The 25,842-nt window shown below is 43.3% G+C and overlaps 3 long non-coding RNA genes across 3 annotated transcripts; all 3 read left to right on the top strand.

Moving 5' to 3' along the window:
- The first annotated feature begins 3,895 nt into the window (after positions 1-3,895).
- LOC145648004 (uncharacterized) lies at positions 3,896-8,852 on the top strand. The gene is made up of 3 exons (XR_014116414.1): positions 3,896-4,170; positions 4,204-4,306; positions 7,236-8,852. It is a non-coding gene; the product is annotated as an uncharacterized LOC145648004 (long non-coding RNA).
- A 1,571-nt stretch (positions 8,853-10,423) lies between these two features.
- Positions 10,424-11,873, top strand: LOC145660262 (uncharacterized). Its single transcript, XR_014126505.1, has 3 exons — positions 10,424-10,484; positions 10,849-11,171; positions 11,526-11,873. It is a non-coding gene; the product is annotated as an uncharacterized LOC145660262 (long non-coding RNA).
- A 7,018-nt stretch (positions 11,874-18,891) lies between these two features.
- Positions 18,892-20,147, top strand: LOC145643476 (uncharacterized). The gene is made up of 3 exons (XR_014115910.1): positions 18,892-18,972; positions 19,713-19,823; positions 20,039-20,147. It is a non-coding gene; the product is annotated as an uncharacterized LOC145643476 (long non-coding RNA).
- Positions 20,148-25,842: the final 5,695 nt, after the last annotated feature.

The following is a 25,842-nucleotide window of genomic DNA, read 5'->3' as shown; positions in this document are numbered from 1 at the left end:
TTTCTCAATTCCATCAGTCTTACTAATGTCCCTACAATTCCTAGCTTATGCTGGTCTGAAGTAACTAATCAGCAATTAGTAAGTAATTAGCACCGGCTCCTCTCTACCGGACTGAATCACAGCGTAGATTTCAGTGCCACTTAACGGAACAAGTCGGCGAAGAAGCAAATTTACTTTATTCTCCCTTAACCCAGGTGGACAAGACATGTTTGGAGTCCATATTTCGCTCCTTTAGAACAAAACGCTGCTAACATTCCTAACAAACACTGGAAGCCACCAGCAACGATAGCTAATAGGATTTGTAAATAAGTCAGATATCGAGCTACATGTCCTCAAACCTCATTCAGGTCGCTTCCCGGTGACGTGTTTCTTCACTTGTCTAGTTCACAGTGAGTTATACGACACACCGACTAATCTGGGAGACATTTATTAACACTTGGATGCGGTTTGACCAACTTGAGAGAAGTTCGTGGGCATGGATTTACGAAGGCTTTATTTGAGTTGCTGTTGACCGACAGTGTTTGTTAGCAACGTTCGCATTTAACAGCTTTTGTTCTAAACTAAAGAGGCAAAATTTGGACTTAAAACATGTCTTGGTCGATAGACCGAATCTGGGGTAAGTGGTGAGCTGCTGCTCTCTTCTGATCCCAGATATAAATACCTTTGTGCAAATGAATGTATGAGGATAACAACACCTGTAGAGAGAAGGTAACACTCACCATCAGCAGCGTGAAACACAAGGAGCAGATAAACACACACCTGCATTCTTACTGAGTTACACACACTACACACAGCTACAGCAGGACTGCTGATACACACCGTACACACTCTTCAATACAGTCTACTGAATGACTTCACAATAACACTTATATTGGACAGGAAGTGTATTCAGATGAAACTCTGACAAACTAAGCTCAACACAACACACACCAAATATAGAGATGCGGTAGGTTTTGTAAGCCGTCATGTGGTACGTCCTCTTTCTTCCTTATCATTCAGTGATCTATCAGATATTCTCACATTGTCAGTGAGGACGGTTTCATTCTTAGTTAAGTGGCTCCGTCCTTTGTCACAGAGACATGATGTAGAAGCTCAGGGGGTGAGACCCAATATAACCTCCCTCACTGTTGTTTGGTCAGTTCATTTCACTACGACACTCAAAGTACTTCAAAGGCTTATTAATGAAAACAGTGTAACGCTTCTTACCTGGAGTGAGGAACAGGTGCTACGGGGTAACCGCGATGCGTGGAGTTAACATGGAGTGACACACACACTGGTGTGGACAATCTGAAAGACTTTTATTCTCTCCTGGACCACTTCAATACCATCACTGTATTTATACGGAAAGGAAACAGTAAAAAGCACCGTACAGCGTTAACAAAAAAAAAAAAAAAAGGAGTGTTGAGAAGGCGAGCAGAAAGGTGACGGTTCCTCCCCCTCTCTCTCTCTCTCTCTCTCTCTCTCTCTCTCTCTCCATAAAGCTCCCTCTTAAAGGTAAACACACACCTGCATTCTTACTGAGTTACACACACGCTACACACAGCTACAGCAGGACAGCTGATGCACACCGTACACACTCTTCAATACAGTCTACTGAATGACTTCACAATAACACTTATAGTGGAGAGGAAGTGTATTCAAATGAAACTCTGACGAACTTCTGTCCGCAACACACACACACACTGCTGTGTGATGGCCAGAACCACATTTGAAGGACACACACACACATGCACCCACACTCACAAATACATGCTCTCATACACACAGTGTCACTGATGTCACTGTGGCAACAGCTACCAGTTTACAGATGTGAGAGTTCCTAGCAAACATCTCCTCCTCCTCACATATGTATTGCTAATCTGGGTACACTGGGTGCAATGTGTGAAATGAGCTTAACTTACTTACTTGCAACCCCACACTAACCATGATGCTACATCTGTGAAACCATATAGGAGACACACATGCTCATTATAAAGCAAAGGGGGTGGAGTCTGATGTAGAGGAGAGAAACAAACAGTATTATCCTGTCACTCTATTCTCAAACTCCTATTTCTAAGTTTATAGTTTTAAAATGTAGTTTACAGACCTGCTTTTTGTTTGGTGATTTTTCAGTTTCTGCTTCACAATAATTTGTTGTGGACCATTATGTAGAAAGGTTCTTTAAGATTTTTTGTGAGTAATATGAAGTTCTGAATTTACTGAATGAGTCAAAAGCAAACAACAAAAACCTGCATTACTCACAATAAGAACCTATTTGAACTTTGATAAACTCTGTTAATCAGCCTTTGAACATAGGCGCGTCAGCGTCTTTACCACCTCAGACGCCTAAGAGACTTCAGACTGCCCTCCAAAGTACTGCGGAACTTCTACACCTGCACTATAGAGAGCATCCTCACGGGGAACATCACAGTCTGGTTTGGGAATAGCACCAAGCAGGACAGACAAGCACTCCAAAGGGTAGTGCGTTCAGCAGAGCGCATCACTCACACGGAACTTCCTGACCTGCAGACCATCTACTACAAGCGGTGCTAGACCAAGGCCAGGAAAATTGTGAAGGACCCCACCCATCCCAACAATAGACTCTTCTTTCTGTTGAGGTCAGGGAGGCGCTTCTGCTCCCTGAAGGCCAAGACAGAGAGGCTGAAGAGGAGCTTCTTCCCACAGGCCATTCGGGCCCTGAATCAGGGAAACTGAATAAACTGTGGGGACCACCATCACCATGTAACATGACTGTATATCTGTACATCTGTATATATAGATTTATACTCAATTACCTTGTTACACAACAACTGTAGATATGTTATTATACAAAATTATTATTTTGTATAAATAATAATTTATACAATTATTATTATTATTATTATTATTATTATTATTATTATTATACATAGATTATTTTCCTGGCACCAGTTTTCCAGGTGTTTAATCTCCTCCAGGTAGGCCCTCTCGTGGTTGTCCGAGATCAGACCCACGACAACGGTGTCGTCAGCAAACTTGACAATGATGTTAGAGCTGGAAGTGGCTGTGCAGTCGTAGGTGTACAGTGAGTAGAGCAGGGGGCTTAGGACACAACCCTGAGGAGCTCCAGTGCTAAGGGTGAGGGTGGATGAGGCGCAGTTGCCTACCCGTACTGATTGTGGTCTGTCTGTTAGGAAGTTGGAGATCCAGTCGCACAGGGATGTATGCAGTCCTAGATCTCCCAACTTAGTAGTGAGTAGGGAGGGGATGATAGTGTTAAATGCTGAACTGTAGTCGACAAATAGCATTTTAACATAATTTCCCCTCCCTTCGTCCAGGTGAGTCAGTGTAGTGTGGAGCAGATGTGCAATTGCATCGTCAGTGGAGCAGTTGTGGCGGTATGCAAACTGCAGTGGGTCCATGGAGGCTGGCAGTGAAGATGTGATGAAGTCTCTGACTAGCTTTTCAAAGCACTTCATCACGACTGATGTGAGGGCGACAGGGCGGTAGTCATTGAGGTCGGAGGATCGAGGTTTCTTCGGCACGGGGACGATGGTGGACCGCTTGAAGCTGGAACGGGACGATACCGAGCGTCAGGGAGAGATTGAAGATGTCGGTGAATACCGGGGCTAGCTGATCTGCGCAGGCTTTGAGGACCCTCCCGCAGATACCGTCTGGTCCCGTCGCCTTCCTGGTATTCACCCTTTTAAACACTCTCCTCACGTCACTCTCAGTGATGATGAGAGGGCGCTATTCTATGGTGGGCCCCGCGCATGTGCCATTGGCTGCGCCAATAGTGCCATTAGCACTAGCGCCGTTAGCATTGGCGCTGTTAGCATTAGCGCTGTTAGCACTAGCGCCATTAGCATTAGCGCCGTTAGCATTAGCGCTGTTAGCATTAGCGCTGTTAGCATTGGCGCTGTTAGCATTAGCGCTGTTAGCACTAGCGCCATTAGCATTTGTGCTGTTAGCATTGGCGCTGCTAGATGTAGCCTCGAAGCGAGCAAAGAATGTATTCAGCTCGTTCGCCAGACTCATCCGCACTCATCAGTCCAGAGGGTGGGTTCCTGTAGTCCGTGATCATCCGTAGTCCCTGCCACAGGGATCTAGAGCCACTCTGCTGGAACTGTGTCTCTAGTTTCTTCCCGTAGCGCCGCTTCGCCTCCCTCACCGCCCTGCGCACTCCGTATGCTGCGGACTTGTACTCGTGAGGTACTCGTACTCGTGCGGACTTGTACTCGTGAGGTACTCGAACATGTACTCGCGGCCTTTTCCTCGCGCCGCGTCTTCTGTTTTCCCTCAGGATCTCCGTCGGCCATCTTGGGTCCGGGGTTACAGACGGTTTGAGGTGAGTGCTATGTAGATTAAGAGAAATAATGGCGTCTCTGCTGTACGAGATACGTGCCGTGGTGTGTAGAGAAGGGCTGCGGAGAAGTCAGGGGTAGCGGGAAGAGCGAAAAGAGCGAAAAAAGTGCCAGGTGTGGACGGAGCAGTCGTGACGGCAGCCGACCTCACCGGCGCCATCTTAGAACCTTTATCCCAATTTTACACTAGTATAGACCCAGCAGTCAGAGTTGTGCTGTTTTGATTATTAAACTACACATTACAGAATAAATGTAGTATTTTGTACTATTTCTAGCTAGAAACCACCTGTCATGGCATAAGGCAAAAAATACACTAGAACAAAATTGAGCTTGTGAGTGTGTGACCACAGCTTAGCTGCAGAGGTGCAGAAGCAACAGAGTTGTCACTTCTAGTCTAAAAAGGGCTTTAGATTCTGCTCTGGTACCCACTGCCCACTGCTTGGAACTGTGAGAAATGAAACCACAGCAGACGTCAGACATCCTGAGCTCTCAGACCAGAACAGTCTCCTCCTTCTTCTGGGGTGTTTATAAGGTGTTTTGAGAGCAAAATGTTTATTGACTTTAAAAACTGCACATATTCACATTAAGATGCCATACACATATCAAATACTTTTCTACCACAATTTAGTCCACAAACCATATTTTTCTCACACCACTAATAGATTAAGAACACTGCTGTAAAAGTGGAGCCTGTATATTATATTTGATGTATTCACTGAGCTGAGTTATTTCATGACACAAGTATTTAAATGAAAGTAGGGTCATACACTGACCATGACTGCAGACATTAGCATTAGGGTATTTATACAGCAGGAGACAAACAGGGAATATCTGGGAAGAATTACTGGGAGGGGTAAGAGACAAAACTCACATGAGACACATGTCAAGGGGCAGAGCAGGGGAGGAGCTACGAACCAAAACATACAAAAGGACATGGAGACAAAGACGTACTAAAGCAATAACATGCAATTGTCTTCTACTCTTTACTACAGTGTAGCCTATAGAAACATATACCAGGAAATATAGGACAATTAGATTTTAACTATATTAAAAAGTACACAGACTTCATAAGATGGAATCATAAGATATGCAGAAATATTTAATAATTATTTGTTAAGCAAAACATTTTTCCAGTTCTACCTGAAAAAAAGTCAGCTTGCTTAAATAACATTTTTATATTAACAAATAAATGTACAATTTAATGCAATTCAGCATTAAAAGAGAATTTCACACTCACCTTTAGTGAAGAGAAGACAAACTCAGCAGCTTTATCACTATGGAAACAGCAGCACACACTGACAACTCTACACCCAGAACTCCACTACCACTGTGGACACACACTGACTCCAGAGATCAGTCCAGAACTCTCAGCAGTACTTCACTGACGTCCACAAGGATGTCAATACAGTAATGTAGTGTCTTGTGAGTCCTGAGAACACCTGAGGTCTGTTTTTTCATTGTGTAGTTTCACAGAGCCCACAGGGCCCCTGGTGCCTCTGTGAACTAGACATGCATGTTGTGGTTTCAGTGTGGGGGTGTCTGTGGGGGAAGAAAGACGAGGCTTGAGAAACCACCAGAAGGCTGGAAAAGGCTGCTTGTTGACACCTTGCCGTTAAAGCAGCCATATAACACAGCCAGTCTACTGGTGGACAAAAACTGCATAGGCTACTTATAGTGTAGCCATAACACTTTATAAACATAAAATACATAAATACAGCAAATATCATACAGCATAAATATATAAAATCAGCAATAGAGCGGGTTGTTTTTTCGGTAATGAATGGTGTTTCAAACTATGGATGTCCCCTCCACCACAAATCATATTTTCTTGTAATAAAGTGTAAATATTTGTATTATTCTATTTATTATGTATTTGAAAGATATTTGACAAGCCAGTTAAAGAGAGCCTGGGTGATCAGTTATAATTAGACTCTGCCTTTGCTATGAGCCGTTACACTTAATACTAAAAACTGCTGGTTAAAACCACAAGGACTAAAAGCACGACTAACAGCTCGCTCAGACCACGTGTGTTTTTAAAAACAGCTCAGCTAGCACAGATGTTCTAAATCCAGTCATTGTGGTCCACAGAAACATCATTATTTCCCATGTTCCTCTGCCTCATACACCTTCACTTGGGCCCAATCACATTTCACCCCTTGACCCAACCACTTAACCCTGGCCCTCCATATGCGGTGTTCATAAGTAAGGGTTGGATGTCCGATAGAGGGCTAGGGTGCACTGTTAGTGCTAAATGGCCCTCCAAACTGAAGGTTTTCAGAGTCAATTGAGTGTGAAATTTCTCAGAATCCCTTGTGAATCATTGATAAAATGGATGCAGAAGCAAGGGGGAAGATTTCAACCACTACCCTTTGTAACTCAGTCCCAAGGGGCAAGATGACACTTGAAAACAAGGGGTAGGAGGAAAAATGAGAGGGGATTGGGCCTTGGCAAAAATCTAAGCACTAAATCTAAGAATAAAATGGTTTAAAACATATTGCATTTAATATGCATGGTTTTACCTAATTCTAGAGATATATAATAAAGTTATCTGTTACAGGACAAGGGGGTTTTCAGATCCAGTACAGACATTAAATCCTATAAGATCAAATACATTTGAAAAAAGAACTAAAATTCTTACTCTCTAATTTACCAGCTTAAAAAAAAGAGATCCCATCTAAAATCCTCAATGTCAGACCTAGCTACCATACATCGTACATTCTTTAAATTGAGAACAGCATTTTGAAGTCTGATTTCTGACTCAGTCACTGCTCAAATGGTCAAACCAGAACTGTATACATATTTTTAAAATTATGGCTCCTCTAGTTACTGGCTTAGAAGCAGTGTTACTGTGATTCTTATTACGTTATCTGACGCCAAACCAGAGGTGATAAATCTGATTTTGAACCCTGACAGACTCAGAGGGGCCTGGATGTTGCACCAACTGCTGTGATCAGATCATCATAGTGAATCAACATACAAGACAACACACTGGGAATGCACACCTCGGGACAAGAACAGGACCTCTAGAAAGTTGAACTAGACATTAATTGCTTATTTTTTCACTTATTCTTTTTAAATTGTTATTATTGTGGTGACCATTGTTGGCCAGAGGAGGATGGGCCCCCTTTTTGAGTCTTGGTTCCTCTCAAAGTTTCTTCCTCTTACTTCTTCCTCTAGGGAGATTTGTCTAGAACTGTTGCCCTTGGCTTGCTCCCTGAGAGCTTGGACTTGATCATTTGTAAAGCTGTTTTTTCACAACATCTGTTGTAAAAAGTGTTATATAAATACACTTTGATTTGAAAGAACTCATTTATAAATGAGTCACAGGTAAGTCAGAGAGTTTGGAGGTTAATGTATATTTGTCACATTGCCACATCTGTTTTAGAATTACATAGTTTCCATAACTTAAGTAATATGTGTATGAAACAATGACAAATATCACCAACATGCCCAATGTTATAACTGCCCCTGATTTGTGTGTTAGAGGCTGCTATGATTGGTCTGTCAAAACAAATGAAGACCCATTCAGGTCTCACTCAAATCCTTTATTACCATTCAGATGCCTGAGTTTGTGCACAGTAAACACAGCACCACCCAGGGCCCAGGGCATGGTAAACATTGTGCCATCAGGGCAGAGGGGACGGTAAACACAGTGCCATGTAGGACCAGGGCACAGTAAGTCCTCACGATTACATTGGTTCTTAATGGTGAGGCCAAGGTTTCTGTCAGATAGTGTAGTGGACAACATACATTCTACATAGTGCAGCTTTCACTTTATTTGGAGAATTAAGTCCATGATTGTAGACATTTATTTAATAGTCTATAGACTGTCAACTTGGTTATTTTAGCTTTCATTTTAATTGGACAGTCCAGTCTGAAAGCAACAGTACATTTGTGGTGTGAGTAGAGTTCACATCTCTAGTGGTGGAGTGACATTCTTACAGAAGGAGGACCAGTTTTTTGGCCAACAAACACGTTACTCCTGCAAACAAATTCCATATCAAATTTGAAATTTAACCACACTACTCAAACTGAACAGGTGCAATTAAAAATACACCCTGACTTATGTTTCATGCACTGCATTATGTATAAATAAATAAAAAATAATGTTTTGAAATTAAATACTCCTTTAAACATCTGTTCAAACTATTTTTAAAGTCTCAGGTAGCCAGTTCTGTGGCTGCCGTAATTCCACCTGCTGTTGTAACAGACACAGTTGTACTGCGCCTTTAAGAGGGGGCTTTATGGAGAGAGAGAGAGAGAGAGAGAGAGAGAGAGAGAGAGAGAGAGAGAGAGAGAGAGAGAGAGAGAGAGAGAGAGAGAGAGAGAGAGAGAGAGAGAGAGAGAGAGAGAGAGAGAGAGAGAGAGAGAGAGAGAGGGAGGAACCGTCACCTTTCTGCTCGCCTTCTCAACACTCCTTTTTTTTTTTTTTGTTAACGCTGTACGGTGCTTTTTACTGTTTCCTTTCCGTATAAATACAGTGATGGTATTGAAGTGGTCCAGGAGAGAATAAAAGTCTTTCAGATTGTCCACACCAGTGTGTGTGTCACTCCATGTTAACTCCACGCATCGCGGTTACCCCGTAGCACCTGTTCCTCACTCCAGGTAAGAAGCGTTACACTGTTTTCATTAATAAGCCTTTGAAGTACTTTGAGTGTCGTAGTGAAATGAACTGACCAAACAGCAGTGAGGGAGGTTATATTGGGTCTCACCCCCTGAGCTTCTACATCATGTCTCTGTGACAAAGGACGGAGCCACTTAACTAAGAATGAAACCGTCCTCACTGACAATGTGAGAATATCTGATAGATCACTGAATGATAAGGAAGAAAGAGGACGTACCACATGACGGCTTACAAAACCTACCGCATCTCTATATTTGGTGTGTGTTGTGTTGAGCTTAGTTTGTCAGAGTTTCATCTGAATACACTTCCTGTCCAATATAAGTGTTATTGTGAAGTCATTCAGTAGACTGTATTGAAGAGTGTGTACGGTGTGTATCAGCAGTCCTGCTGTAGCTGTGTGTAGTGTGTGTAACTCAGTAAGAATGCAGGTGTGTGTTTATCTGCTCCTTGTGCTCCACGCTGCTGATGGTGAGTGTTACCTTCTCTCTACAGGTGTTGTCATCCTCATACATTCATTTGCACAAAGGTATTTATATCTGGGAGCAGCAGAGAGCAGCAGCTCACCACTTACCCCAGATTCTGTCTATCGACCAAGAAATGTTTGAAGTCCAAATTTTGCCTCTTTAGTTTAGAACAAAAGCAGTTAAATGCGAACGTTGCTAACAAACACTGGAGGTCAACAGAAACTCAAATATAGCCTTCATAAATCTATTCCCACAAACTTCTCTCAAGCCGGTCAAACCGCATCCAAGTGTTAATAAATGTCTCCCAGACTAGTCGGTGTGTCGTATAACTCACTGTGAACTAGACAAGTGAAGAAACACGTCACCGGGAAGCGACCTGGATGAGGTTTGAGGACATGTAGCTCGATATCTGACTTATTTACAAATCCTATTAGCTGTCGTTGCTGTTGGCTTCCAGTGTTTGTTAGCAATGTTAGCAGCTTTCTGTTCTAAACTAAAGGAGCGGAGAGTGGTGTGTGAGCAAAATGTTTACTTCTTTCACACACCCACGAAGATTGTCAAACAGTCTCCAAATCCTCATCAGTGACAGTGATCCAGCTCTGAAGTTCATGGTTTAATCAGTCAATCACTGACTGACTCTGGCAGCATAAATTCACTCCAGTGACTCCAGTTTAAAGACTTTTCTTATTTAGTCCCAAGTTATTCTGATGCCACCATAGTTATAGCTACCAGTTTACAGATGTGAGAATTCCCAGTATGCACCTCTTCCTCCTGACATATGTATTGCTAATCTGGTTGCACTCGGTGCTACGTGTGAAATGTGCTCACTTGTTTATTTCTGTTTGTGTTATTTATTCCTCATTTGTTCATCAATTGGCCAGGAAGCTTAGACAGTCCATGCTGGGGGTTTTGTCTTTTTACAGTTTTTATTTTTTGTTGTTGTTGTTGTTACAGCGCAGTGCACACTAGCCTACAGCCTCAATTAGTTACTTTACAGATATTCACCATTTAGCAAACAGTTGTTAAACAGCTTTTGACAGCTTTAACAACAAAAAGAACAAAGTAACAGAAAAGGTGAGAAAATGTTTCTACTTCCTGTGATGACTGTTGGGTTGTGATGACATTGTACTATCTACATCCAAAGTTGTCTTTACTTTGGTGACTCCTTTAGTGGTTCTGTGTCAGTTTGTGGATTTCACAGCTTCTCTTAAGTAGTTTTTTCTTAATAGTATGAAAACTACAACATGATCATAGACTGCTGCATTCCACCTGTACTTTATGAATAATATGAATGTTATCAGACCATCCTCATGTTTACCTGATTAAATGATCAATGTTTATTTTGATCAGCATGTAGTCTAGAGCTCTTCCTGTCTGATCTGTCTAATATTTGCTAAGCTACACATTCAGTTTGGCCCTCTGATCACTTTATGTGCAGGAGTGAAATGATGTGACCAAACAGTACTGAGGGGGATCACTGTGTAGCACTACTTCTTACTGCAGGATCACTTTACTGAGGATGGGGACCGAACACTGGGCAGCGCAGGAGGACTGGGCAGCATCATGCGGGTGATCGGACACAAGACTAATACACACTATACAAAACACACACAGAGAGAGAAATTACCTCTTTTTTTTACAAACCAAAAATGCCTCAGCATTGCGTTAATTATCAATGGACCCGCTTGGTCGACGGTGACGTGCATTGAGGACCAGGGCTCCGAGAAAAGTTGCCCGCGCGTGAACACGTGCCCAGGCGAGGTAAGCGGCACCTGCCGGCGGACCGGTTTCCGCGCACGTGCACTTATTTTCACCTTGCTCGGATGTTTTTTCAAAAACATGCGCGTTATTCAGGAGGGTGATAAACTGTTCTTGCTGTGGAAACGGTGCCGTGGCTCTTTACTAACGGCGCACGCGCGCACACACACACACACGCACACACACACACACACACAGACACACACACATTTTTACCATGTCATGAATATCTAACATCCCTATAACTAAATCGATGTACTTGTACCAGAAAACCTATAAATACCACCAGTTTGGTTAACAACTCTTTTTTGTTTAAGCAAAAAGTGTGTTTGTGTGTGTGTGTGTCCCCATCCACAGTGGCCTGTGCTCTGACACTATGCTATAGCGCTGGTATGGGAGTCCTTGTTACAGGCTGAGCGTCACCCCTGCCTGCCGTCCCCGTGTCACGCCGTCTCGCCAGCTGTCCACTTGCAGGCCAAGAAACGTTACCTGCTGGTGTCGGCGGGGGCGTGCGCGTTGCTTCTAGCCTACGCCTGGACCCTGCGCGTGGCCGAGCTCCACACCCGCCTCCCCCAGGGCCCGGTGCTGCCGGCCCCCCCGCCGCTGCGGTCCTACCTGGAGGGGGCGGAGCATGAGGAGGATGGTCCCCTCCTCTTGCACCAACACACCTCCCCCCACGAGCGCCGCGACGTCCACCGGACCATGTACAAGAGCCGGCGCTGCCGTATGGAGACCTGCTTCGACTTCTCCCGCTGCCGCCACGCCTTCTGCGTCTACGTGCACCTGCCGGCGAGGGGCGAGGCCGCGTCGGAGGGCTACCGCAAGGTGCTGGCCGCCATTGAGGAGTCGCCGTACCGCACATGTGACCCGGCCGAGGCCGGCCTCTTTGTGCTCGGCGTAGACACGTTGGACCGGGACCGGCTGTCGCCGCAGTACGTCCCCGATGCAGGCGGCCGCATCCGGGCGCTGCCGCTCTGGAACGAGGGGCGCAACCACCTGGTTTTCAACCTCTACTCAGGCACCTGGCCTGACTACGGCAAGGATCTGGGCTTCGACGCCGGACACGCCATGCTGGCCAAGGCCAGCGCCGACGCAGGGAACTTCTGACCCGGCTTCGACGTCTCCATCCCGCTGTTCCCCAGGGAGCACCCCCTGAAGGGCGGCGGGAGGGGCCGGCTGACGGCCAACGATGTGCCGCCCGCCCAGAGGTACCTGCTGGTGTTCAAGGGGAAGCGCTACCTCACCGGCATCGGCTCAGAGACCCGGAACGCTCTGCACTACGTCCACAATGGGGACGATGTGATCCTGCTGACCACCTGCAGGCATGGAAAGGACTGGGAGAAGCACAAGGACGGCCGCTGCGACCGGGACAACGAGGAATACGGAAAGTAAGTGAGCTCCCATTCCCAACCCATTGCGATTTCTCATGGAGCGTTTCGCGGCTCGGGTGGCTGTGGTGGAAAGAAGGGCGCTTGCATGGGAGTGCCCCGAGCGCGAGGGGCAGGTCCCTCTGTGTGGCGTGGGCCCAGTGATTGGCTCTTGAAGCTGTCGCTCTGATGAGGCGCTCTCTCTCTCTCTCTCTCTCTCTCTTTGTCTCTGTCTCTCTTCTTCACACACACACACACACACACACACACACACACATGCCTGCTGTCATTTCCATAATCCAGGGTGGATGTGTAAAATGGCCTGGACCTTCGTGGCCCACGGGAAGAGGTCTGGCCCTGGTTGTTTCATCCTGGTCTCACGCTTGTCTCACTGGCTCTTCCTTGTTTTTCACGTTCCCGGCGGGTACAGCCGGAGCACGGACCCAGACCGAGATCTTTTTGCAAGGGATTCTCACAAGCGTGAGAGCACGCATCCTCGTTCGTACGCGAGTACGCACACAATTCTACTGGAAACGGCATACCCGCAAAATGCACGGACAGCTAGGTTGACCAGCGCCAGCCGGTCCGAAGGCTGAGGTGTGATTGGATCATTCTAGAAGGGGGAGGTCTAATGCAGCAGCAGGCTGGGACCGAGAGCCAATGGCTGGTTGTTGTCGGAGCAGGGCACAAGGAGAGGCCACGCCCACCCTTAGAACAGACAGAACCTGTATACGTTTATTAGGTAATGCAAGGGGATGGGGCCCATGGGCGGGGCCGAGGGGCGGAGCCATGCTGTTCGTCTTTTAAATTCTGATTTTCTTTTTTTTTGCTTTCTCGAGTCCTTCAGCAAAGATCTGAGCCCAGACAATACATTTCCAGTCGCCGTTGAAATATTTGTAGCAAATGACCTGCTAATAGAATAACCCTCATTCACGACGTCTGCCCTGTGCCCTTATATACACAAATAAATACAACTAACGTCCTGTCACGTGACTGGAGCCGTGGTCTGATGGGGGAATCTGGATCTTGGCTTTAACTGGAGTGATATGTGAAGTGTTCCTGTATGAATGAAACCAGAGGTCCTGACCCTCAGACACTTACAGTTTAAATAAATTGAAAGGGATTTCAAAGTGGCAGTACAGTCGATAATTGGAGCTCTATTGAATTAAGCAGGATCGGAGAGGCAGAGGAGGGTGGGATTCCACGCACGCACGTACACGCACGCACAGCCGAGTGTGTTTAATTATCGAGTGACTCGGAGTCAATGAGAGGCCCTCTTTGGAAGCCTGTTAGATGTCTTTGTGAGGTTCACTTTCCTTCTCGCCCGCAGGGATAAGGGGAAAGAGGGAGAGAGGGATGGAGGGGTGACGGATGGAGAGAGAAATGGCAGCCTCGCCGATAAGATGCATCAGAGGGCTCTAAATTACAGCCGCTAATGGCCAGTTGAGGGAGGGAGAGAGAGAGAGGGAGAGCTGGGAAGAGATGTAGTCTGTGATAGAGGGAGAGAGAGAGAAAGCCTAAACTAATTCTACAGTCATAGCTATGGGGCAGGTGTACCTATAGACTGGTAACTCAGTACACAGTCTAAACTCATTTTAGTGCTTCACCTCTATAAAGGTGTAATGTGTCATTTTAAGCAGGTAAAAATAGAAACCACACTCATCTGGCTTTTGCTCTTTATTTTTAAAACAGAAATAAATTCTCACAGTGAAGTAATGGCTACAGTCAATAATAAAACACTTGACATAAAATGATATGCACATTTATATAACGATGGAGGCTAGGCAGGACGCACGAACGAGCCGACAATAGTTACGTTTATTAACGCCAGACAACAGACAACATAGCACATTGTATTAGCCTATCACCGACAACATCCACTACTAAACAGGAGACTTGTATACACGCACAGTAATGACACAAAATGAGAAGCAGGTGTGAAACACGGGGAGGACGTGGCCATATGAACAAACATGCACACACACACACAGAGACGTCTGGGAGGAGGGGCCGTACCGTGAAAATTTACACATCATTTTTTATTTCATTAAAGCAAAAAGCACTACTACTAAATAAATTACATGCAGAAAAGCTAATAATTCACAGAAGTATTCAAATCACCTTTCAGCAGATTAACCCCTAATGAGGCATTTACAGTGATGAAACAAATAAAATACTTGATATTTACTGGCTACCAGCCATGTTTTTGTATGATTGTTTTTTTTTTCCATTTGCTTGATTGCATTTGTGTGTGTGTGTGTGTGTGTGTGTGTGTGTGTGTGTGTTTAATTTGAATTTAATTTGATGCTGGCATATTCTGTGTAATCTGCATTATCCATTGGAGTGGACGCTGGTTTGCTTTTCTGACTGTGTACTACAGTGAAGTAAGTGACATCATCCTGTGGGAATAACACATTAACAACTGTTAACACACACACAAACGCACGCACAGAGATGTTTACAAAACACACACGTTTCTGCAGGCTGCACATTGGATAGCACAAGGGCGAAACACAACACTAAGAGAAACACATGGGAAATGATCTCCAGTGAGAGTGAACAGTGCAGAAACAGAGTTCAGCTGGGTACTGCTCACTCACCAGGAAATCTCTCTCTCCTCATATCACACCTGACTGAAGGGGATGGGGGAGTGTAAAGGTGTTATCTTAAATGGAGAGAATATAAAGACACCGCACTCACCGTTAAATCTCTATCAAGCACAGTGATACTGTCATCATTAGACTGAACACACAACTTTTGACTGTTCCAGACCTTCTGTGTTAAGCCATGTTTAGAGCAGTACTTTAACCAGATGTTACTCAAATGCACCACCATGTTGTAATGAATGCCATTAGGGTTGCAAGCAGTCAGCACTGAGGTAGTAGATGGCAATTTTAAATTTAGATTAAAACTGCAGCTATGAACATAAGATTTATTTGAGCCGTTAACACACGTAATACATAAAACTCTCTCTGAACAAGCTTCTCTCACTTCTCCATTCTGAGAGTGTAGTGATCACTGCAGAAAATCACTCCAGATGAAGCATCTGGGTCAAAGCATTTAGGTGGTGTCATTTAGCTTTTTATCTGAAATCAAAATCAGCAAAACCTACCCAAAACTAGCAAGGCCTCCTTTTGGGTCTCCATAAGTTTATAGAGGGTGCCTGTGGTGGTTCAGTCTGCACTCTGGCAGGGAACGTGGAGATGGAGAACGTCACTGCTTACACAGGAGTCTCGGTCCTGCTGCCCTGCTCCTGCACTGACCCGCACGCCAGACCTGAGAGGTTACACTGTGCCAGGCACAATTCAGCCAGAAGCACGTGGAGTGTAATGCTCAGTGAGAGTGCCAGCTTGTCCTCTGGCTTCCATCCCCAATCCAACGGCCAGACCGAGAGAGTTAACCAGGACCTGGAAAGCACTCTTCACTATCTGGCCTCTTCCTGCACATCCCCTTGGTCTGAGCACCTATTTTGGGCAGAGTTCACCCACAACACCCTGTGGCACTCCTCCTTAGACATGTCACCATTCGAGTGCCAGTACGGTTATGCTCTGCCCATGTTTGCCGACCAGGAGGCTGACATGGGTGTCCGGTCTGCTGAGCAGACGGTCAGGCGCTACTGCTTGGCCTGGTAGAGGGCATGCAGGGCTCTCTTATCTGCTACAGCTGCTCAAAATCGTTATGCCGACTTATCGGCTGGGACAGCGGGTTTGGCTATCCGCCAAGGACCTGCCTTTGTGTGGTTATACCTGCAAACTCACCCCTCGCTACATCGGGCCATTCAAGGTTCTTCGCCGCGTAAACCCTGTTTCTTATCACCTTGCCCTTCCCCCACCCCACTTTCCACATATCTCACCTTAGGCCTGTATTGTGTTCGGTGGGCTCCTCCGACCCGTCGGGTCCACGCATGGTGGACGGTGCACTGGCGTACACGGTCAAGCATCTCTTGGATGTCCGGCAGGTTCATGGTGGAGTCCAGTATTTGGTGGACTGGGAGGGATACGGGCCCGAGGAGCAGTCCTGGGTCCCCTCCTGTCACATCCTGGACCGTGAACTCATTTAGGCTTTTTGGCAGGATCGTGCGGCTGGCCTTGGGACATCAGGAGCTGCCCCTTCCGGGGGGAATACTGTAAGGGTTGGGACCACGCCGAGGCTCCCTCCGGCCACCAGAGGGAGGCCTTGAGTCAACCACACTACTAATCAGGCTTGATGCCCAACAGCTGGGCTAGACCTTATATAAGCCCAGTGACCCAGTCACTCAGTGCTGGGTCTTTGCTAAGGTTTTGAGCAAAGCTCCTAGCTGATAACTTCAGGTATTGATGACTGTGAGCCCCTGTGCTACACCTCATTTCTTCCCTGCAAGGGTGTCTGTGTTTTTACACATCCCCTCCCCTCTCCAGTTTTCCCCTCTCTAGTCTGTCTCTCTCCCAAGGGACTTCTTAGCCACTAAAGTTCCTCCCTGTTTTCTGGTTTTGTTTGGGAAGTTTTAGTTTGGTTTTCCTCAGTGCATCGGTGTTGCCATTTCTTCCCGCCATGTCCTTTGTTCTCCCTTTTTCCACGCTCAACGTGGTGTTTAGTTTTTTTTCCTTTTGTTTTACCTGATCCAAGATCTAACTCTTCTGCACAGGGACTCACCCTTGTTAGAGTGTGGTTGCTCACCCAGTAGGCTAGTGGTGTCATCACTTAGCTGTCCTGGGTTAGATCTCATGTTACAGATACATTCTTGAACTGCTTTACAGATGATCTTTCCTAGAAAGGGCCATACTCATAGATACTTTATAAATGCTTCCCAGCATTCATACCTGATTCTACACTAGATCCTACTTTTCAAAGCCCTATTAATATGATCAGTTAATTATTCATGTTGTGTTTACAGCTTGTTTGTGTTTATTTTTGATGAGGTGTGATGTTTGGTTGTTAGATTGTAGATTGTTTTGTATTGTTTTTTCATGGTGCTTTTATTACCCAGTTTGATTTGTTAAACTACCCTTCAGGAATTTCTGCTCAAGCTTACCGTGGCCTGCACAGTGTTGTATTCCCAAAGCTTGAGGAGCTGAAGACAGACCTGGTAGCTGTGAAAGAAACACACCACCTAAAGGTGGCAGGTTATGGTGAGACTGATGAAGACATTGAAGACCCATATGAGGATGTTGCCACGGATGCCTCAACAGATGATGAATTCTAGACTCCATCCTGTCCACTGCACTTACCACATTTATTTGAAATCTGTATGCCTATATAATACATGTAATGATGTTTTTTATCCTTGTCTCTTTGTAGCTAGGTTGTTTGGTTGGGTGTTCTTTATAGGCTATAAGAAAATTTTTTAAATGTATGCTAACCTTTTTTCTTTTCGGCAGTAAGTAACCTTTGTGAAGATGCGATCAAAACATTGTGTTATAAAACACATTTTGGAATAGCCCCTGTAAAACCACATGCAGGTTATATTGGGGCTACAATTCTGCACTTTTAAAAAATCTATATTTAAAAAATAATATGCAAGAAAGTGTTTGCATAACTGCATAGCCTTAGTACTGAAACACCAGACTAAAGATAAGCCGTTTTGTTGAACATTGTATTGTGATCAATAAGCCTAATTTTCAGTTACAATTATATAATTTCTTAAGAATGTATTATTGTTGTTGTTGCTTAGGTTGCATTTTGATCCTTAATGAGTGTTCAAATGACTTTGGATTATAACGAACACAGAGTGAGTGAATTGTACCTACATGGAAGGATTACTAATTAATGAATATATAGTTTACATGTATATGTTATATTTACTTTATTTATTGAGATTTTTTAATCTGAGCCAGATAACAAAATGATAGCATAAAGAGGGGGAAATGATTTTAAAATGTGATATCTGATATGAGACTATAATGTCATTTCAGCTGCACTTCTGTCATTGTTCTAAACAGCCACTGAACAGAATTTAGCGCTCCATTATGCCATAATGTGTGTCATTCTATTTCTGACCCCAGATCAGTTTATTGAGTGGATTTGCCGATGACGATCATTTTAGACAAAACATCAACAGAGACTACAAACAATTCTTCACGCATAAGAGGTACTGAGAAACGAAAACAAAACGTAAGTAGAATTTAGTTTTATCTACAAAGGCAGATACTAAATATTTGATAAGGGAATCGTATTATAAACAAGTAGCCAATATGCGAAATTAAAATGAGAACACACATTTTAATGATGGAGAACTTTTGACTGAACGGAGAACTAATTAGTGGGCTGATAGTGAGCTCCCCGCCCCACTAGTCACGTGGTACGGCCCGCCGCCTGCAGTGGGAGTTCATGGTCTTGTGTGAAACCACGACTATGTAGTCACACACACCTGCAGCGGGTTATTCTCCTAATGTCTGTGTGTGTTTAAACCCCGGTTGGTGTGTGCGTCCTTGTCGGTCTGTGTTCTCGCTAATGTTTAGGTACGTGGTGCACTTTATGTTTGTAAGCTGTGTTCAACGTTGCTCATGTTCATCTTGCCTGTTTCGTGTGAGCGCCACTGTGTTCGTTATTCGTGTTCTTCTAATAAACGTCTGTCTACGTCAAGCGAGTTTGTTTAATTTAACGGACCGCACAAATATTTTATAAATGCGGAATAAGTGAATAGAGAATGAACTAAATAAATGGGACGTAGCTGAAAATATTCGCGTAACCGAACTCCATTAGATGAAATACGTTGACTGAGACAAGGGAAAGTGACTTCTGCGCTTGTTTTAGAAAAGCCTCTGTAAGACCACGAGTGTGGCCATTATGCACTGTCGGACAACAGACAACCTTTGTTTCACATTTATTAACATTTGTAGAAGAAATTGAGCTACGGGTGGCCATTTGTTCTGTTACATAATAACTGTATATAAAACAAAGTCTACAGGCGTTGATTGCTCATTTCCATATAGAGATATGAAACTGGGATACAAAAGTAATCTTGCGCACAAATGCAGCATGTAAAATAAGTTTTGTTTGTAGAAAATTGTGTTGTAATCAAAGCCTAATATTCATTTCGAATGCAATTACTTCTTAGGAATAAAGCTTTAATTCTTAAAAATTAAAGGTTTTTTTTGTTGTTGTCCAAAAACACATGCAAACTGTTATGACTTTTTAAAAGAAAGTAAACAGCTTTATTATTGTTCAATACAATAGAGCTTTCTTCTGCCCGTTCTAGATGCCAAGGGACAAGTTCATTAATATCATTACCAGAAGACACAAGAGTCATAGAGACCCTGCTACCATTGCTGGGTTTAAGCAGCATTACTCAGCCAATCTGGGAGAAAGTGTAAGTGTCTAGATCATTTTATACTATAATTTTAATGATTTATATAGACTGTATCCACAGTTTTATTTATTTAGCCTTCACACTTTCCTGACTTGTACAGATGGTAGTCTAAAATATGCTGTCCATTAGTGGAGTTTCCACTGCCCAGGTGGGGTCAATGGATGATTCATTTCCTTTACAATTCATCACTGATTATTTATCACTTCTCACCCAAGAAACGGGAGGACTGTAAGGAGGTTCGTACCATCCCGAGCAGAACTGCTGAACACTTTATGATCACAGAGTCAACGGGAGAGATTTGCTCTTTGGACCACAGCGCCCATGTAGAAGGTGCAGATGTACTTTCTTGCAAAAATCTAGCTTTCCATTAAGAACACACAGTAGGACATGATGTTTGTTCACTTTAAATATGTGCCTGTACTTTATTATGTAATTGCATTTGTATTGATTTTTTTGGGGAAAAAAAACATCTGTAGATGTAAGAGAGGATCTGGGTGGAGTAGCAGAATCTATTACAGAGGCAGTTAAAGTGGAGAACACCCCAGCTGGTGAGTAGCATCAAAGCACCACATTAATAATCAGAGTTTACATACATCCACTCCATGGACACCAGTTTAAAAATTCTACTTTTATTTCAAATATAAAGGCTCAGAATGCAAGAAGTTGAAGAGAGTACGCATCTTCTTCAGACGAACATGGCAGGCTATAAAAAGCACTTTGTCCTGTGCCAGGCGCTCCAACAAAATTAGCCCTACTCTTTAAATGTTCCCAGCTCTTTTTACCAATTTATTTTGTATTTCTTTTTTCCCTTCATTTTCCCCAACCTGTCTTTTCATTTTCTGAAATATTTTTTGACTTTTTGATTTATTTTTGATTAATAAACTTTACTTCATGCAAAGATATAGTCTGTTTGCATTCTGGACCGTTTAATCATATTTTTCATTCTAAGACCAGCCAGGTTATAATTCTAATTCGGCCAAATAAATCTTGAATGATTCAACTCACTTTAATAACATTTTTAGATTATCACATATATGTATAGTTTCATGTCACTCAGCATTAAGAGAGAATTTCACACTCACCTTTAGTGAGAGGAAGTACAGTAAAGAGAAAAAACAAACTGAGCATGCTTGTCTCTATGGAAACACCATTGACCTCCCAGCACACACTGACAACTCTACACCCAGATCTCCACTACCACTGTGGACACACACTGACTCCAGAACTCTCACAGCATTACTTCAGTACTCCAGACCCTAATGTCCACCCAGCAGAGAGGAACTGGGAACAAATGAACTTGGCCAGAGCTCTTATGTTTCTTTTCAAGTTCACATCACCAGCTTTACGGAGACATACAAAACCACACACAGTGCCATCATGTCCTTTGACCTGTGAGGACTCTGGTTGTTTCTTCTTTTGTAATGTATCCCACAACCCCACACTGACCATGATGCTGCATCTGTGAAAGACACAGGAGACACACATGCTCATTATAAAGCAAAGGGGGTGGAGTCTGATGTAGAGGAGAGAAACAAACAGATATATTATCCCCTCACTCTTATTCTCAAACTCTTCCTTCTAAGTTTATAGTTTTAAAATGCAGTTTATAGAGTTAATCACCTCAAAGCTTGCACACATACACATTTTTGCATTACTTTTTCATGGCTTGATATATTTTATGTTTGCACTACCTTATGATGTCCTGTGTACTTAATATTTTATTCATTGTATCAAATTTGTTTTATTGGTAAATATACTTTGAACTATTATGCACTGTCACTACAGAATGCTGTCTGCTTTATGTCTCCAGAGTCTATAAGCATGCAAACACACACACACACACACACACACACACACACACACACACATTCAAGAATTTCTAGATAGTGAGAGGACCTGCTTTTTGTTTGCTTTTTCAGTTTCCACATCACAATAATTTGTTGTGGACCATTGCTTATGCAGAAAAGTTCTTTAAGATTTTTTGAGAGTAATATGAATTTCTGGATTTACTGAATGAGTCAAAAACAAACAACAAAAACCTGCATTACTCACAATAAGAACCTATTTGAACTTTGATAAACTCCATTAATCACCCTTTGAACATGGACATGGTTTGGTAGTACATGAGCAGTCCCTTTTCTCAGTGAAGTACTGACATCTCTCCTCACAGTACACAATATTCCCCAAATTATCAGTAACCAAACCAGTCCTACTCATACTAAACCTGTTTTGTACTAAATTAAATTCAAACTGGACCTGCCATTGAGCCTAGACCCTGGAGCCTAGTCCTAGTTTTAGTCTGTGTTTAAAACATCATCCTTTGTCCCAATTTCACATTAGAATAGACCCAGCAGTCAGAGTTGTGCTGTTTTGATTATTACACTACACTTTACAGAATAAATGTAGTATTTTGTACTATTTCTAGCTAGAAACCACTGATAAGCCTGTCATGGCTTAAGGCAAAAAATACACTAGAAGAAAGTTGAGCTTGTGAGTGTGTGACCACAGCTCAGCTGCAGAGGTGCAGAAGCAGCACGGTTGTCACTTCTGGTCTAAAATGGGCTTTAGACTCTGATCTGGTACCCACTGCCCACTGGTTGGAACTGTGAGAAATGAAACCACAGCAGACGTCAGACATCCTGAGCTCTCAGACCAGAACAGTCTCCTCCTTCTTCTGGGGCGTTCATAAGCTGTTTTGAGACCAAAATGTTTATTAACTTTAAAAACTGCACATATTCACATTAAGATGCTATACACTTGTCGTAGTGAAATGAAATGACCAAACAACACTGAGGGAGGTCATGTTGGGTCTCACCCCCTGAGCTTCTACATCGTGTGTCTATGGCAAAGGACGGAGCCGCTTAACTAAGAATGAGACCGTCCTCACTCACAATGTGAGAATATCTGATAGATCACTGACTGATAAGGAAGAAAGAGGACATACCACATGACAACTTACAAAACCGACCGCATCTCTATATTTGGTGTGTGTGTTGTGTTGAGGTTAGTTTGTCAGAGTTTCATTTGAATACACTTCCTCTCCACTATAAGTGTTCTTGTGAAGTCATTCAGTAGACTGTATTGAAGAGTGTGTATGGTGTGTATCAGCAGTCCTGCTGTAGCTGTGTGTAGTGTGTGTAACTCAGTAAGAATGCAGGTGTGTGTTTATCTGCTCCTTGTGCTCCACGCTGCTGATGGTGAGTGTTACCTTCTCTCTACAGGTGTTGTCATCCTCACACATTCATTTACACAAAGGTATTTATATCTGGGATCAGCAGAGAGCAGCAGCTAACCACTTACCCCAGATTCGGTCTATTGACCAATAAATTTTGCCTCTAGTTTAGAACAAAAGATGTTAAATGCTAACGTTGCTAACAAACACTGGAAGTTAACAGCAACTAAAATATTTTCTTCGTAAATACATGTCCACAAACTTCTCTCAAGCCGGTCAAACAGCATCCAAGTGTTAATAAATATCTCCCAGACTAGTCGGTGTGTCGTATAACTCACTGTGAACTAGACAAGTGAAGAAACACGTCACCGGGAAGTGACCTGGATGAGGTTTGAGGACATGTAGCTCGCTATCTGACTTATTTACAAATCCTATTAGCTATCATTGCTGTTGGCTTCCAGTGTTTGTTAGCAATGTTAGCAGCTTTTGTTCTAAAGGAGCAAAATACGGACTCCAAACATGTCTTGTCCACCCGGGTTAAGGGAGAATAAAGTAAGTTTGTTTCTTCGCCGACTTGTCCCGTTAAGTGGCACTGAAATCTGTGCTGTTGAATGATATGTCCAATATAGAGAATTGTGTTTAATGTATTGAAAAAATGTGTTTTAGAAATACAAAATGAGTGTAAAGGAAAGGTGCTTTTGGTTTAGTATAACAGGTCAGGAGATGGGCTACATGAGTTAGTGGTTTCAATTATTGTGTCACATGTCCCAGTTTTTGTCTTGCAAAAAACTGTAATATCACAAAGACAGTCCAGTTTCCCAGCAAGCACCTCTTCCTCCTAGCAAACTTGGAGCACTGTTTATCAGTTTAACAATACATAACTAACACTGTCTCTCTCTTTCTTTCTCTCTCTCTCTCTTTCTCTCTTTCGCTCTCTCACTCACTCACACACACACACACACACACACACACACACACACACACACACACACACACACACACACACACACACACACACACACACACAAAACATGCACAGCTGTTGCAGGATGGCCAGATCCACATCTGAAGGACTTGGAGAAAGACAATTTTACACACACAGTAAATGTACATTCAAAGTGATACTTGTAGCTGCAAAAACACCCCCTCCCACGGCCTGCCCTGCTCTCTCTCTCTCTCTCACACACACACACACACACACACACACTCTCTCTCTCTCTCTCTCTCTCTTACAAAAATTTACAAATAAAAAATGAACAAATAAGAAAAAACTAAAACCATAGAGACAGTACAGTTTGCCAGTATGCACCTCTTCCTTCTCACATATGTATTGCTAAACTTGGTGCACTTTAGCAATACATAACACACACACACACACACACACACACACACACACACAGACATGCATATGCGCATGCTTCCTTTTTGGGTTCGTGATCTTGAAATTCTGCTGTGCTGTTCCTCAGAGTGGTGTGTGAGCAAAATGTTTACTTCTTTCACACACCCACGAAGATTGTCAAACAGTCTCCAAATCCTCATCAGTGACAGTCATCCAGCTTTGAACTTCATGGTTTAATCAGTCAAACACTATCTGACTCTGGCAGCATAAATTCACTCCAGTGACTCCAGTTTAAAGACTTTTCTTATTTAGTCCCAAGTTATTCTGATGCCACCATAGTCATAGCTACCAGTTTACAGATGTGAGAATTCCCAGTATGCACCTCTTCCTCCTGACATATGTATTGCTAATCTGGTTGCACTGGGTGCTACGTGTGAAATGTGCTCACTTGTTTATTTCTGTTTGTGTTATTTATTCCTCATTTGTACATCAATTGGCCAGGAGGCTTAGACAGCCCATGCTGGGGTTTTTGTCTTTTTACAGTTTTAATTTTATTTTGTTGTTGTTGTTGTTACAGTGCAGTGCACACTAGCCTACAGCCTCAGTTAGTTACTTTATAGATATCCACCATCATCAAACAGCTTTTGGCAGCTTTAACAACAAAAAGAACAAAGTAACTAAGAGAAAAGGTGAGAATGTTTCTACTTCCTGTGATAACTGTTGGGTTGTGATGACATTGTACTGTTTACATCCAAAGTGGTCTTTACTTTGGTGACTCCTTTAGTGGTTCTGTTTCACAACTTCTCTTAAGTAGTTTTTTCTTAATAGTATGAAAGCTACAACATAGACTGCTGCATTCCACCTGTACTTTATGAATAATATGAATATCAGACCATCCTCATGTTTACCTGATTAAATGATCAATGTTTATTTTGATCAGCATGTAGTCTAGAGCTCTTCCTGTCTGATCTGTATAATATTTGCTAAGCTACACATTCAGTTTGGTCCTCTGATCATTAAGTGCAGGAGTGAAATGATGTGACCAAACAGTGCTGAGGGGGATCACTGTGTAGCACTACTTCTTACTGCAGGATCACTTTACTGAGGATGGGGACTGAACACTGGGAAGCTCAGGAGGAATTTATGACACTAGAAAGACACTGTTTCACTGTTAGATTTAGTCTGTATGTGAGAGAGAAAGAAGTGGAGGAATAATTTATTTTGCACTTGAACACACTTCCTCTCTACTGTGGATATTAGTGGGTGGTGAATTTCAGTGGAGTTTTACTGAGAGAGTTGTAGAGTTCCAGGTCATAGTTGTGTGGTGATTCCCACAGACAGACTGTAGTCTGGGCTGCAGTTTTCAGAGTGTTCAGTACACTGTAGTTTTGTAGAGTGTATAAGATCTGTAGCAGCGTTACTGCTGTCGCTGTATGTAGTGTGTTGTGGAATGCAGGTGTGTTTTTATCTGCAGATGTGTTTTTACTTCCTTTTTGGTAATGATGTGC

This window comes from Electrophorus electricus, chromosome 2 (assembly GCF_041902795.1).
Source record: "Electrophorus electricus isolate QZ-2024a chromosome 2, ASM4190279v1, whole genome shotgun sequence".
Taxonomy (NCBI): Eukaryota; Metazoa; Chordata; class Actinopteri; order Gymnotiformes; family Gymnotidae; genus Electrophorus; species Electrophorus electricus.
Note: the sequence above shows the minus strand (reverse complement) of the source record. Positions and strands in the feature narration are given on the sequence as shown.